This window comes from Elephas maximus, chromosome 14 (genome assembly GCF_024166365.1).
Source record: "Elephas maximus indicus isolate mEleMax1 chromosome 14, mEleMax1 primary haplotype, whole genome shotgun sequence".
NCBI lineage: Eukaryota > Metazoa > Chordata > Mammalia > Proboscidea > Elephantidae > Elephas > Elephas maximus.
The window spans coordinates 28,351,179-28,366,942 of NC_064832.1; the positions used below are offsets into that span (position 1 = coordinate 28,351,179).

General features: G+C 32.8%; 1 long non-coding RNA gene across 11 annotated transcripts in view; it reads left to right on the forward strand.

Moving 5' to 3' along the window:
- LOC126058351 (uncharacterized) overlaps window positions 1–15,764 on the forward strand; it is a 103,376-nt gene that overhangs the window by 78,751 nt on the left and 8,861 nt on the right. For 5 of the 11 annotated variants that reach the window (XR_007513203.1, XR_007513196.1, XR_007513194.1 and 2 more), the window contains 2 exons: window positions 4,852–4,918; window positions 6,356–14,556. This is a non-coding gene — a long non-coding RNA (uncharacterized LOC126058351). Of the gene's footprint in view, window positions 1–3,475; window positions 3,611–4,851; window positions 4,919–6,355; window positions 14,557–15,764 lie in introns of all 11 variants that reach the window. The other 6 variants (XR_007513201.1, XR_007513202.1, XR_007513204.1 and 3 more) reach the window with 5 other exon arrangements.

Below are 15,764 nucleotides of genomic sequence, written 5' to 3' on the forward strand. Positions count from 1 at the left end.
ATATTTTTGATAAGCATTTTCAAGGCAATATTTAATTATGTAATAGCATTTTAAATTTTAACGAAAATTAAGTCATTTTGAAGTAGAATTTTTGTTCACAGCACCATCAAACACACTGCTGATATTTCATTATCATATGTTTGGCTTAGTTTTACTTTCCTGTTCTCATGGTTAGAACTTCACGTGGAGGAGACATACATAGCCTATTTGAAATGTGGTTGCTAAACCTGATTAGTCCACTAGAAAATAGTGTATTAATCCATTACTGTTTCTAAATGTCCTAATTTTTAAAAATCCTCCTTTGGCGTTTGCTGTTAGTCTTTATTGTCTAGCACTTGTACTAAATATATTTAACATTATCTTGTCACTATCTTCAGAATTATTTCTTTTATTATTAGCATTTGTTCCTCATTGAGCTGTTAAAGTAGAAAAATTACTCTTTCAATTTTAAGAAAAATAAAAGATTACTTTTCTTGGGAATCTATGACCCGAATCTGAAACATTAGTACGATTTCACACTTCTAATAAACCTTAAAGCTAGCCTTCTTGACTAGGTATTATTAGCTTCACTTACCAGTCAGTTCTAGCATGTGTATTGTTTATTTTTCATAATTTATGTGTGTACAATTTTTTTTGACTTTTTAAAATACTTTCTGAATCAAATTGCTTAATGTGCTGAAGGATAAGAATTACTTTTAAACTTAAAGTTGTAGGTCTGTATAAACAGCATCACATTATGTTTAAAGATAATTTAACAGTACAAATATTTCTGTATGTGTTGGTAATCTGTCAGTATTATAGACTTACGAAGTTTTTAGCCTTGTACTGCACATTGAAAGTAGGTAAATGGCATGTGGAGTTTTTTTGTTTTTTGTTTTTTTTTTAGTAGTTGGCTTTTTTTTTTGTAAAAGCCTAATAGGCTAAAATCTTATTTCTTTACTATTAGTATCTGAAATCAAATATATGGTAGTCATTAGATGTGTGGTACCTGGAATCCTGGGGCCTTTTGTTAGCAAAATAAATTTTTTTTTCTTGATTGGAGTTTGGACACTTTCTTATTTTGCAGTAAAATAGCTAGAGCAGATATTCTTTTTTTATGAATTTATCCTGAAACTGGTTAAAACTCTTCTGAGAATTTTTATAAATGACCAGTTAAATCTAAACTTAGGAGCTGTAGATCATTACATGTGTTAATTTTCCTTAGATACATCACAGATTTCCTTTCTAATCAAGACACCAATTTTGTCCCTTCCTCTCTCCTACCCCTAAAAAAGTGCCTTTTTAAATAAATTATTTCCCGTAGTGATAAGAGCAAACCTGGTAGATAGGTTGACCGGAACCATTTTTCTTTCTCTATGTTAGTTGCATATGCTTTTCTCAGCTTGCTGCTTAAGGAGCAGCAGCAGCAGTGAATAAACAAGTATCACCACAGCCCTGTTCTTGTCCCTTACAGCTGGGAGCAGGGGCTGGGAGATCTTTGCTGCCTGTCAGCTGTTGTACAGAATAGCATCAGTATGCAATAATGGTGACCAGATGAGCCTGCACCCACCAGTTTTTACAGACCAGGTGGGAAGGGTCCAACAGTCAGTGTACCCACATACAGTATAAAGAATACATTCTTTGACCCCCAAAAATGCATTTTTCTCCTTAAAGCAGCATAAAGAGAATAGTAGGTATTTGTGGTTCTTAGACTCTTAACATTTTACTATTTCTCTGGTCTTCATTTAATTTTTATTCGTTAAGTACATCTGTTAGAGTGGAAAGCTGTCTTGCTTTGGAAAAAAAATATTAATCAGTTGCTGATACTACAAGTTAGGTAATATACTGAGGAAAGAAATGTTGACTATGGCCACACAGGAGGGTTTCTTTCACTTTTGGGCCATACTCTGAGCCCACATTATCTTCATTTTATAGCCCAATTTAAACAAGGTCACATTCTTGTTGACTTCACTGTAACGAAATAATGACCTATACTACTTACTGCTGTGTATAAGCAAAAAAAAAAACAAAAGGAGGTTGCAGGTGGAAATTTGTAAGTTTTTACCTTTTCTTACAATTAAAATTAGCTTTTTACCTGGAAAGTTTAGATTATTCTAAATACTTTGAAAATAGGACTTTGTAATTTCAAATAGTACAGAAAAATGGTCTTGATTTTTACAATCTGAATTTGCAAAGATTTGTGTAACTAAATACTTGTACTTTTTTCCTTCTGTATCTAAATGATTCCAGTGGAAGTGAGTATTGGCTTTCTACTAAAGTTCTGATTTCATTTGTAGAATTCTTGGTGGAAAACTAAAAGTACATATCATTTTAGTATATAAGCCTAAAGTTCCAATTTAAAGCCTGACATTTGCAGTAGCATTCTTTTAAAAAGGTAACCTTGGTTTCTCTCTCGTGGTCTTCATTAAAATCACCCCCAATCACTTCTCCTCTTGATGTTTTTCCTTCACCAATCACAGTAAACTTAGAATATTAATTTCCTTGTGATATTACAAAAAAGGCTTTGTAATAGTATCTGGTTTAGTTATCTGAAATAATTAATGAATCCACAACCTGTTCTACCATTATAAAGTCAAATATATTCAACAATAAGTTGAGATTACTTTTTTTTTAGCTCATGCTGACGTGTTTTTTAATATGTTGATGTAATTTAACAGATACCTATTAATTCCTCTTAACTACTCTTAGCCAAAAAATGAACTATATAATCTTTTAAATTGAAAATGCTTTGTTTTACTATTGATTACTGTATAAGGTGCCTGTAGACCACCTGTACCAGAATAACATAGAATGCTTATTTTAAAAGCATTTTTTCAGACCTGCTGAATCAGAGTCTCTCAAGTTGGGACTCAGGAATTTACATTTTTTTACAAGCTATAAGTAAGATTTTTTTTTTTTTTAAGAAGCCCCACATGTGAGAAGCACTGCCCAAAATGAAACGAGAGAGGATTCTTCACCCAGTGTATCATTACCTTTTCTGTTTTTGTTTTGGTATTTTTTTCCTCTTCTGTCATCTTGGATCTTTGGTACTATGTTCAGTACCTAATTAGGAATCTTATCATTTCTACCACTGTAGTTCTAGACTAAGTGTCTAAATTTCGTCAGTTATGTGAAGAAAATTTCTATTATCAGAGCTTTATTTTTCTGCAAGTGCCTTGGATCAAATTTTAGTCCATCCTATTACCTAATATTTGTACATTTAGTACTTGTACTATACCTAATATTTGATGAATACGAAAGAATTGATCACCCTGGAAGTTTTACATATTTTCATTTAGATAGTACCTTTTTTTTATGTACTTTGAAATATTGGAGGAAATACAGAAAGGGGAACTTTTCATATGCTGCTTATGGGAGCATCTGGCAATATCCTAGTAAAGCTGAAGGTATAGGCTTGAATACAACAGTTCCATTCCTAGATGCCTTAGATAGAACTCAGCCGTAATACAGTCTTGTCTATTTTTACTTGTAATAGGAAAAGAATTGAAAGCAACATAGATGTTAAGCAACAGGAGAGTGGCAAATTGTGTTATACAGCTGTTAAAATGAGAGCTGCTTCTACTTCAGCAAACAAAAACAAGTGACAGAAGTTTATATACAGTCATGTATGGTATGATACCATTTATGTGAAGTTTGAAAGAAGTAGTGTATGTTGTTGATTACTACCTGGGTTTGTAGTAATCATATAAAACCATGCATAGGAAATAAATACCAAATTTAGGATTGTGTTTATATCTTGGGAGAGGGGAATGGGATCAGGGTATGGCACACTAGGGACTTCAACTGTGTGTAATCTTTTTTCTTTAAAAAAAAAAAAGAAAAGCAAGCATGGCAGAATATTAGACTTCAGTAGAGCTGGATGGGGAAGCTGGGGTTGAAATGTGGGAATTCATTTTGGTTTTTTCTCTGTTTTTCAGTGGGTTTGGAATATTTTTTCAAATAAATGAAAAAATGTACTATCCTTTTTTTGATGAAGATAATATATGTAAGATGTATACTTGGGGTACATCAAGAGCATGGATGGATTTCTTGTCTTTTCTGAATCTTTTAGTAGGTGCTTAAGCATAAAAAAAAAAAGCATTAGCAAGTATAAAAACTACAATTTACAATCATGGCCCACAGAAATCAAACATATTCTAACCAACTTAAGTTACTTAGATATTTTAATTTTTTTTTTTTTTTTAAGATGAGCTATAATCTATTTCCTGCCTTTGTGTACTGGCTTTTAATCCTTCCCACTCTTGTAAGTAGAGAACAACTGCAGAAACAATTTCCTTTTTTTAAGCATTACTCTTTCATTTACTCTTTAAATCAAGCAGTTTCACAACTTTTGTTTTGGCCATAGCATCACAGTGAATTATTTTCAGAGATTGCAACTGAAGCTTAGTATTATAATGTACTACCAGGGTTTCCATAATGTAATCCTTAGAATTGCACAATATATGGATTTGGGATTTGCAGTAGTAATTAGGTGTGTGTGTGTGTGTGTGTGTGTGTATGTAGAGAGAGAGAGAGAAATCATTTGATCTTGGGGTATAATTTCGAATTTATTTTAAAATATCTGCAGTTATAAGATGTCCTTCAGAAGCTTTGGTTTGCTACAAGTTAGATATTTTTGTTATATTTACACATTTGATTTAAACTTAAAGAAGGTAACTAATAGAAAAGTGAATTAAACTAATAATAATGCTTTGGAGTGAAATATATAAGTGTTGCTGGTGGGTCTTTGTAATCTGACTGTTCTGTGCTACATAAAATCAAAAAACAATGATTGTTGACCTCAGTTCAAAATGCTCTAACTTATATAAAGTGACTAAATTTTTAAAGACTTCATTCTTGTCTTTTTCCTAGGTTTTGTAACAATAAAATGAAGACCATAATAAAACAGCCCCCTATTTAGCCCAGCAATACTTACTTTGTAAGTATTAATTCTCGGTACCCCTATTACTGCTGTAAGATATTGTTGCTTTTTGGTGTCATATTTTTGTTTGTTTGTTTACCCATGCTAGAGTGACGATGTTTTAACCTCTTCCTTAACCCCCTAAACATTGAAGTTTGGCGTTAATTTAATCCAGTTTAGAACAAGAATAATGCCATTGCCTTTGGTTAAGTTTTATATTTTGAAAGATATTTTATAGCTAGGTCCTATCATCTGTTAAATCTGAGATCTCACAATTTTGAACCCTCTTTTGCAAAGGAATTTAAATATAAGTAATGGTGTTTTTTTATTATGCATATTTATTGATAGCTGTCTTATGATTTATAAATTGAGAGAAAATATCCTTTCCACTTGAGAGATAGTTTTTTTGTTTTTTACATTTTATTAGATTACACTTCAGGTTTGGTGAGGAGCTTAGATTTTAGCTGTTAAACTTTAGGAGGTGGGAAAAACAAAAACGTAATTCCTTTTCCTTTCCTTTATACATATGTACACGTCTTAGGATAAGAAACATTTCTCTCATGATTCATTAACTTTTAAGAAACTTGTAAATTCTGAGAGAATAATTTTAACTGGTTAGCTGAATATTGAGTTCTTACCTATAGAAACACTCATAGATGAAGGTAATGCTAAATTTACAAGATACTTCCCTAAAAGTATTTGAGACCCTAAAATCAGTTACCAAAAAGATTTATTTTGATCTATTTCTTGGTCTAATTCTACATCTCTAAATAAAAGAAACTCTTAAGTGCAGCTGATTCCATTCCTAATGGTGTTGAGGCATGGCCCTGTTTAAATGAAAACATGGCTTCAGATGCTTCTTTTTTCTTTTTCTCATTCCATTGCATTAATGACTCAGTAGATGTGTGTGGGGAGTGTCGTCTTTGTGTCATAGAAAATCAGCCATTAATCTCAATAAGTAGTGAGAGGTTTCAGGGGTAAAAATAATTATAAGACATTTACTAAAGAGCCTATTTGAAAAGTAGTAGCTAGATGCGACAGATCACTTTTTTTTCCCTAATTCTTTCCCTTTTTATTTTTGTCTCCGGAAAATTAGAATGGAAACATTCGCAAATCCCCAAAGAATCCTATATAATCCAGGCTTGGGTTTCTTAATTGGTCCCTTAGAAGTCAGTTCAGCCTTTCTTCAATTTAACTCAAAATAGAAAGAAATCCTTTAGATTGATATTGCACTCCTACTGTAGAATTGAGGGCTGTCCACTTTCAGAAAGAACGAGGTGTCATTTAACATCTAACAAATTTACAGTCAAGGACAGTATCACATTCTTAACCTCACTTTTTCTCCATTTTTAAATTTATAAGCAAACAGCCTTTCCTGAATGCTCTCTAGAATTTTTTAAACATAGATTGTTTGCCGTATTTCATAGTTGCAATGCTTTTTGTTGTCTGGTCTAGGTGGTTTGCCCAGAGTTCCCTTTAATTTTATATGCTAAAACGGTGATGCTTCCAGTTAAACCATACCCAGAAAAATAGGTACGTAGTGATCATAATTACTAATCCTGTATGGTTGTGTGTGTTCCCTTCTCCCATCTGTCTATTCTTTTTATGTTTGTTTAATGCCATTGTTTAAGGTAGAGATTTTTTTAAGCTATTCATTTATAAATAGGGAGACGGGAGTGAAGCAGATACCATTCATGCTATCAGTGTTACAAGTGATGTAGACAAATTACTTTGGAAATCAGGAGACTTATTAAATTTGCTTGCTCTCAAGAGCTAGTCTGGTAAAAAGAAGTGACAGAAACAATTTCTCATATTGGACTAGTTACCAAGGTAAATTTTTAGAAATGTTACCTAGTTAACAACAGAATAGTAACGATACATAATCATACCATTCTAGAAAATATTGTCAGTTCTTGAATTAGAATATAAATGTACAACCGACAAAGTACTGAGAGAAAAAAGTGAGAATGTATTAATCAATGTAAGTCAATGATGATATTGCAAATAAAATAAAATTGGTTGTGTTTTCAATAAAAATTAATGCTTTTGTATGATACACTAGACGTAGCTGAAAAGTATCCTATTTTTAATGTATTTTTTATAGAAATTTACTCTTGTATAAGTTGCTGTCTACCTGTGCCACTCCTGAGGAAATTTTAATTATTGTTAGTAGTTTTTTTAATGGCAGTTTTCCTAGGAGAAATCCATGGATATCTGCCCAAAAAAGGGAGGAAGTATTCTTTTGGCGATTGGATTAGTGGTAGAGGGTGTTATAATTTAAAGCAAAAAAATTTGTAAAGGTATCAGCTACTGTAAGCATTTGGTGGTAAACAGTGACTTACAAACTACTGATATGATGGATTGCTATTTAGTAAATATGTCAAAAATAGGCTCTAAAAGCTATATATTATTTTACAATTTATGAATATAGAGAAAGATCACAATCTGTTATAGCTGCTTTCCAATCATTGTTCAAACAACTGCTATTTTTGAGAATTAGACAATGTTTAATCAAATGCCAGGTTTTCCAGGTTCTTAAGGTCTTACATGTGACACACACGTACATATGTATTATAATACATATATAAATATATATGAACATATATGTTTAACAAAATGAGTTAAATCTGAGCTTTCATATTTAAGCCATGGCTGTTTTTCTGCTCTCAAAACAAAATGAAGCCATAAAAATCTGAATTTGGGTGCTGAAATTGTAGAAAGAGGTTGGATTCATTGTTTTCCTGCCCTGAACACCTTCCTGTCAGCTTTAAGATGGATGATTCAAAGAAGAATAATAGAGAGCTTCTTATTTATGAAGTTACTTTGCAATCTTTTCTTAGGAAAATGAAAATAAGGCAGAATTTAATAACACAGGCCTTGATTCAAATAGAAAATAAATATAAAAATATAATAGGGATTTCAAGTTCTGAGTAAAAATACAATATCATAACATACCAGACTGTTCTATGTAACCTTGCCCTTTGCTGTTACCTATTTGTCTGAAACTTGAGTTTTACAGTTATCTCCGTGTAAAAATGTATGGGAATACATCGAATGCAGAATTGAAATATTCATTTGGTTGTGAGTGATCACACCTGACTTTTTGCCTAGACTGTCAGTTTCACTCTTTCTGTTAAATTCAGAAATGCATGTTTATTTTTATATTATTACAAGGAGTTTCTTTAAAACATCTCATTTAGTTTCATATTTTTTATAGTAAAATCATTTCTAGCTCATGAAAGTGAAATTTTGATATATTTAATAGTGCATACCACAGAGTGCTGTCACTTTCAAGTCTGATTGCAGAATCATAGTAAAATGATAATATCAAGAAATATCCAAATTTTAATTTATCATAGTTTTTTTTTTTTTCCGTTTTCACGGCCTGTAGGGTCGCAATGAGTCGGAATCGACTCGATGGCAGTGGTTTTTTGGTTTAGTTTGGCTCTTTAAATTGTTTCTTTGTGCCTGTAGTATTTGGTGCCCTTATAATCAGAATTTAAAATTGGCTGTCTGTCCTCCAGCTCCTTAAAAATACAAGCTTAGCAAAGTACACTGAATTTTTCTAAAAGTTGATTACATGTTAAATTCATCTTCACTTATTTTAGGCCTCAGAATATTAGGGTTAGAACCACAGTAAATAAACTTTTTGCACTTAGGGTAGTAATTGATGTAAAAGTAAAATAAGACAAATTTCAGCTTAGTGTACAGCTTAATCCTTTGGCCCTAGATATATCTTTCAGAAGTAGTTTTTATATCTTTTGTGCAGGATAAATACACTCAGGTACTTCTGTTGGTTCTCACAGCATGAATTCTAGACCATTAGTATCCTAGATATCCCAGTTTGGATCTGCTACCTCTTATCAATATTTATTTTAAAATATTGCATATAGAGCTGAGCCCAGTATACCCAATGTGGTCTGAGGTACAAAATACAGTGTCTCTTATGAATAAGGTACTTCTGTTAATGTTTCCTGATGAGACTGGATTTCTCTTGTCACCAGCACTGTGGGTTCATGTTGCGCTGCAGTCCACTGAAACCCTGCGTTTATCAAAAATGTCTTTCAAATCTTACTATAAATTTAGATTCAGCAGGCATTTATTGAACACCTCATTACTTCTAGATATGTTCATATAAATTGAAGATTACACGATTTAAAGTAGGCATGAATAGCCCCATTTTACAAAGAGGAAGTAGAGGCTCTGTGTTAGCCCCATTTTACAAAAGAGGAACTAAAGACTCAGTGTACTGAAACAACTTGCCCAAGATAAGGATTCATAGGGCAAAGAGCCAGGATTCCATTTTAGGTCTTTGGCTTCAAATTCACTGTTTTGTATCATTGCTGCTTCAGTAAGTTTTTTCTGCTGCTTATTAGATTGATAAAGTTTGAAATGTAGAAATTGACCAGTGAGTTGTATTGCACTCAGAATGATTTTACAGCTTAGAAAACATGCCTAAATTTTTTTAATTTTTTAAATCACTAATAAAAAAAATAGCATAAAGTAAATTCGATGAATGATACTAAAGGAGCTCTAAGAAAGAAATTAAATACATGCCTAACTAAAATGTTGATGGAACAAAGTGAGAGTTGCTAATCATTTACAAGGAGGTATAAAATTTGTTTACTGTATTTTTTAAATTTTGTTAAACTGTTATCTAACTCTTATCTAATATCTAAATACGGTATTTAAAGATCCCCATTTACTCGGATTCATGTTCCAGTTTGCTTCTTAGAAAGCAAGACATTTAATTTATGTTTGTCTCACCTTTCAAAATAACTTTTTTTTTTTTGAAAGATCATGAGAATGGAAAGTTAGAGCAGTATATCAAAAGCCAGGAGGGACAATTAAGAATCCTCCTCCCAGAATAGACAGTCCTGTTGTATAATAATAATAAAGGACAAGAGCTGAATGGTTCCATTTCCTGATTTTTTTACTATGCCATAGTTTTACAAAAATAATGTGCTCCTTCCACCTTTGCCAACCTTGCCCTCCTCCCGTGAGGTATTTTCATAAGCATGCTATGCTTTTGTTTTGTTTTGTTTTTACAGGAACATGTATCAGCTAGAAAATTAGAAGTGAAAATCTACTGGAAAGATAAACTTGCATTGTCCTTAAAAAAAAAAAGGTGGGGATAAATAGTGCCTTGAGCCTTATCCTTCTTTAAGAACTACCTATTTGGGATCAAATTGATAACAACAGCTCAAAAGATTAGATAGGAACTTTAGGGAATTTATGTTAATTTATGTTAATGAAGAAGGAACAACTCAGGAAAGGAGGGTGAGAATGGCTACACAACTTGAAGAATGTAATCAGTGTCACTAAATGGTATATGTAAAAACTGTTGAATTGGTGTATGTTTTGCTGTGTCTATCCTCAACAACAAATAATATTTTTTAAAAAGTGAGGATAAAAGGGGATTGTTGGGAGTATTTTAGCCTTGAACAGTAGCTGTAGTAAAGATTCAGAGGTCAGATTAGAAGTATACGGTTTGAGTGAGGAAAGAACTAGAAAACAAATTGTTTCTTCAGGGACTTTGAGGAATCACTCCGTGGGAAAGGATAACCACTACAGTCAAATGATGAGCAACTGTATCTGTTCCATTTGCTGCTTACCTGGTCAGTGTAGTGGCATCATGCTTAGTTAATCTTCTGTCCACCCATAAATACTTCATTATGCTTCTCTAACTTATAGGGACCTTTTTTCCTAAATATATAACCACAATATGTATAACACACCTAACAAAATTAATCATAATTCCTTACTATATACTATATAACCTAGCTCATGAACATTCTTGATTGTTTCAAAAAGGTCTGTACATTGCATTTGATTTTCATGTCTCTTAAAAGACACCTTTTAACTAGAATGGTAGCATGTTTTCATTGGAGAAAAATAGGAAATACAGGGTAGGTCCTAATTATACAAACCTTGGGACTTGGGTAAGTGGAGACTCTACTCAGAAAGCCAAATATATTCTGAAGTATTTGAGTTTTGGAGTCCCTAGGTGATGCAAATGGTTAAGCACTTGGCTACCAACCGAAAAGTTGTTTGAATCCACCCAAAGGTGGCTCTGAAGAAAGGCCTGGCTGTCTATTTCCAAAAGGTCACATCATTGAAAACCATATGGAGTACGTAGAGTCTGTATGGAGTTCTGCACTGAAATACACGGAGTCACCATGAGTCAGAGTCTGCTCAATGGCAACTAGTTTGGGTTTTTTGTTTTTATTTTTTAGTAAGTTTTATTAATTGACTGAAGATAGGAAGACCCGCTAAAATGCAGTGGTAGGTAGAAGGTACTTAGATGTGGTTTTTAAGGTGTGAAATTAAGACTAGCAAGGGAATTGATAAACTGAGATCTCAAAGAATCAGTTTTATTGACTAATTGAATACAAGGGATGATTGGCACAGGATGAAAATTTAGTGTAAAGAGAATAGCAAAGGGCAAGTATGCGTAATTAGGAGGCAAAGGGAGCAAAAGAGTAATGTACCTAGGAAGGAAAAAAAGTACTAAGGTATGTACGATCTTATCAAATCTTTTATATTACATTTCTTGACGGGTATTATGGTATATTTGTAATTTACTTATATCGAGGAAGTAGAGGAAAGTTATCAAGAATTTAATTTTTAATGTAATGTGAATGTATAGCTTTTAAGTAGTTTAACTTTCTATATAGGGAAAGTATTGTTGAGAAGCTAATAAAAATGATAACTTTTTTGGCTTATATGTGTAGCCTGACATTTCTGGAATAAATTGTCTAGATTAAAATCCACTTTACAACTTTTAAGTAATCGTTTATTCATTCATTTCTCTACCGGAAGAAATCAAGGAAGTGTGTTGTTGTTGTTAGGTGCGGTTGAGTCGATTCCAACTCATAGTGACCCTATGTACAGCAGAACGAAACACTGCCATCCTTGTAATTGTTATTCTAAAACTTTATATTCACTTAAACTCCAAAAACTAGAAGGTTTTTTGGATTATAGAACAGGACTTTTAGATTATATCTGAATATTTCATTGTGTATCTTTTCTCCACACTGAATTTTAAAGATATTTTCTCTAGTACGCTAGGATCCCTGATGGTGCAGTGGTTAAGCACTCCACTGCTAACTGAAAAGTTGGCAGTTCAAACCCACCAGCCGCTCCACAGGAGAAAGATGTGACAGTCTGCCTCCATAAAGATTACAGCTTTGGAAACAACATGGGGCAGTTCTTCTCTGTCCTAGAGGGTCACTATGAGTTAGAATCAACTCTACAGCAACAGGTTTTGGGTCTCTAGTTGGTATCTTCTCTAATATTACCTTTTTGGTTTTAAGCATTTATATCCATTCAGAAACAAGAGTCGAACAACCAAATTTTAATCTGTTGCCTGAATATTATATTTGAATAATTTATAAAATTTTCAACTTCTTAGCATGGAAATAAAAAATTACCATGTTTAGTGAAATTGTCATGCAGTTTAGTTAAACCTCATAATTTAGGATTAAAAAGAGCTATTTTTAATTTTCCTCAAGGTATAGTAGCATATCAAACCACTTGTATAGTATTCAAACTGTCCTTGAGCTAGGATAGTCATTTTGTGGCCCAGGGGCTGTATAGAACCAGTTGCTATATACAGAATTTGAAGCATATTTGGAGAAAGTAACTAACAGTACAAGTTGTGTTCATGCTGGATTAAAAGTAAAATCAAGTGTTCGAAAGCCTAATATAATGTAGTGATACATAAAGATAAATCTAAAAAACAAACTAGCAGAAACATTTTCATGCCACGATTAGCATTCGAATATCCTATCATGTAGTTGTGGGAATAGTTCGAACATATAGATACAAGGGAATTTTGAATTTAAAATAGAACCCCCTTGACCTTGAATACGAGAAAGTGATATCTCTAGTCCCTCTGGCTGGAATTGCTCAACTGGAACCTTTTGATATGTCAATTCATTTGAATCAAGAATTTCCATATCTTCTGGAGTATGGGAATAAATTTTTTTTCTAATAGTTAAAATTTATCAGGCTTTCAAATAGAAAGCAGTTTTAGTTAAAAATAGAAAACAGTCTTCCCCAAGAGTGTTTATTAAAACATTGGTGATTAAAATTGCAATATTGTCATGTAAAGTAACAGCCTGTTGGAGATGAAATTAAGATGAGAGGAATTACAACATGTTTGCTGATGGAAATGATCCAATAAAAAAAACATTTGCTGTTGAGTTGATTTTGACTCATGGTGACCCCATGGGTGTCAGAGTAGAACTGCACTACATAGTTTTTTCAATGGCTGATTTTTTGGAAGGAGATTGCCAGGCCTTTGAAGGTACCTCTGGGTGGACTGGGTTTTTTTTTTTTTTTTTTTAATCTTGATTACATGTTAAAAATTGTATAGAAACTTAAGGTAGTAATACCATAGAGTAATATATGAAACATGGGTTGCTCAGATTAGGGAATATAGACTTTTTAATAATGGCATATAGACTTTTTAATAATGGCAAAAATTTTATGTATTTTAAAAATAGATGATTTTGTCCTTTGTATAAACAATTAGCTATTAAAATGGGGCAGATTGCAGTGCTTTGGTGGTAGATATCACCTTATTTTTTAATAGAAGTATTGTAGTTACAGCATGACCATTTTACTGCTGAGAAAACTGAGGCCCAAAGAGGCTATCAAGGCTTGAGCTAGAGTTGTAGCTGTGTGCTGGTACCTTTTAAAGAGAGGTAATTTTATTCCTCATCTGCATAGTGGAAACTGTTTAGGGGTGTACTTTCTTGCCTGGTAGATGGGAGTGGAGAAAGAGAAGAGGAAATTTCAGAGCCACAGATTCCTGTTTTATTTCACATCTAAGGGTACCAAGTTAACTCATCCTTCCAAGGCTTTATAGTTTTGTAATTACTTTTTATGGTAAGTGACATCCAACTCTAGGAAAATAACTATTCTAATGTGGAGATAAATGTTGAGGATAAAGTATTTGAATTTTTTAACAGATTATCTAATGGACAGTTGGTTTGGGATCATTTGTATATTTTTATTGTATTTAGTATTGAAATATTTCAAATGACTTCTGGTCTTTTCCTTTAAAACTGTATTTGAATCTTGCTTGTTGTTGTTGTTAGGTGCCGTCGAGTCGGTTCCGACTCATAGTGACCCTATGCACGACAGAACGAAACACTGCCCGGTCCTGCGCCATCTTACAATCGTTACGCTTGAGCTCATTGTTGCAGCCACTGTCTCAGTCCACCTCGTTGAGGGTCTTCCTCTTTTCCGCTGACCCTGTACTCTGCCAAGCATGATGTCCTTCTCCAGGGACTGATCCCTCCTGACAACATGTCCAAAGTATGTAAGACACAGTCTCGCCATCCTTGCCTCTAAGGAGCATTCTGGTTGTACTTCTTCCAAGACAGATTTGTTCCTTCTTTTGGCAGTCCATGGTATATTCAGTATTCTTCGCCAACATCACAATTCAAAGGCGTCAATTCTTCGGTCTTCTTTATTCATTATGAATCTTGCTAGCTTAAATTTATTGAAACTGAGCTGTCTGTCATTTCATACTGTTGTGGGCTTTTTTTCCCCCCTTGACATGAAGTCTTACCTACTTGATGAAGATTTCTTTTGAAAGATGCACTACAAGGAACAAACTGCAGTTTGTGAATTCTTTTACCAAGGTAAAGGCCAAATTTTATTTAACTTTTTTGTTTCTAAAAGGAAAAAATAAGCTAATATATACTACATTCAAACGTTTGAATAAGCATTTACCTGTGTTGACATACTAAATTGAGAAGAAATAATGCTTTTCTTTTCCTCATATCTTTGTGTTCCTAACCTACAGCACTGGACTTGGCGCAGAGTAGGCTTTCATTAAGTTTTTGCTGTAGAAATAAATTTCCTTATGTTACTAAAAGGTTTTAAAAAGTAACTATACATACTATGTCAACGTTAGAATCTTCCAGGATGGTTTTTTTTTAAAATAAACCAGTTGCTTTCGAGTCAATTCAAATTTATCCTCTTTTTTCTAAAAGAAAATGTTTTTTGTATTCTTTAGGTGCTAATGTGTGGTTTCTAAAAACCAAAACCTTGGAGTAAAGTAGCAGCACATAATGGTTTGTGGATTTTTGAAAAGGTGCAGGCCATGTTGTGCTGCCTCAGAAATACAAGGGTCTGATCTTCTGAAGAGAATGTGTTTGTTTTTATCCAAAGGTCTTACGATATCAAAGTCAGCAGTGCCTTAGCAGCACGTAAATATTGGAGTTAAGGTTCTAAAATTGTCTCCAGTATTAACTGTGCTGCTGAAGTAAGGTTGGCCACATTCTACATAGCATTTTAATGTATATTAATGTAACTTGATTTTTTTTTTGACGTTAACTTGATGTGTTTTCAGTTTTATTGATAATGTATTACTAGTATTATTTATAATCGCGTGTTTTGTATGGTTTGTTAAAAATAAGGTAGTACTAATATTTTTCAGATACGTTGTGTCTATTACGATGGTCTAGGTACAATTTAATAATTGTGTTAAATGTCATCAAGACTTTATTATACTTACAGCATCAAAGAAGTTTATTTTAATGTACACTTATATTTAGTGTATTAATTCAGATTTTTACTTCAGCTATAACAGAAATATTAATTCTCCCTTTCATTTCTTTAGTAAAATAAAAGCACTTTGAGGATATTTGCTTATCTTACAAATAAATGTATGTTATAAAATGTTATGCGTTTTGAACAGAACTGAGAAGATAATTTTTAGTAATGGTTCTAAATATTTCTTTAAATATTTTATAAGGGAAGGGAGAAAAGTGTCAGTACATGTGAATTATATTCCCGAAATTCTGGTTTTAAAAATGCAGTTAATCATACAACTTTAAAGGTAAGA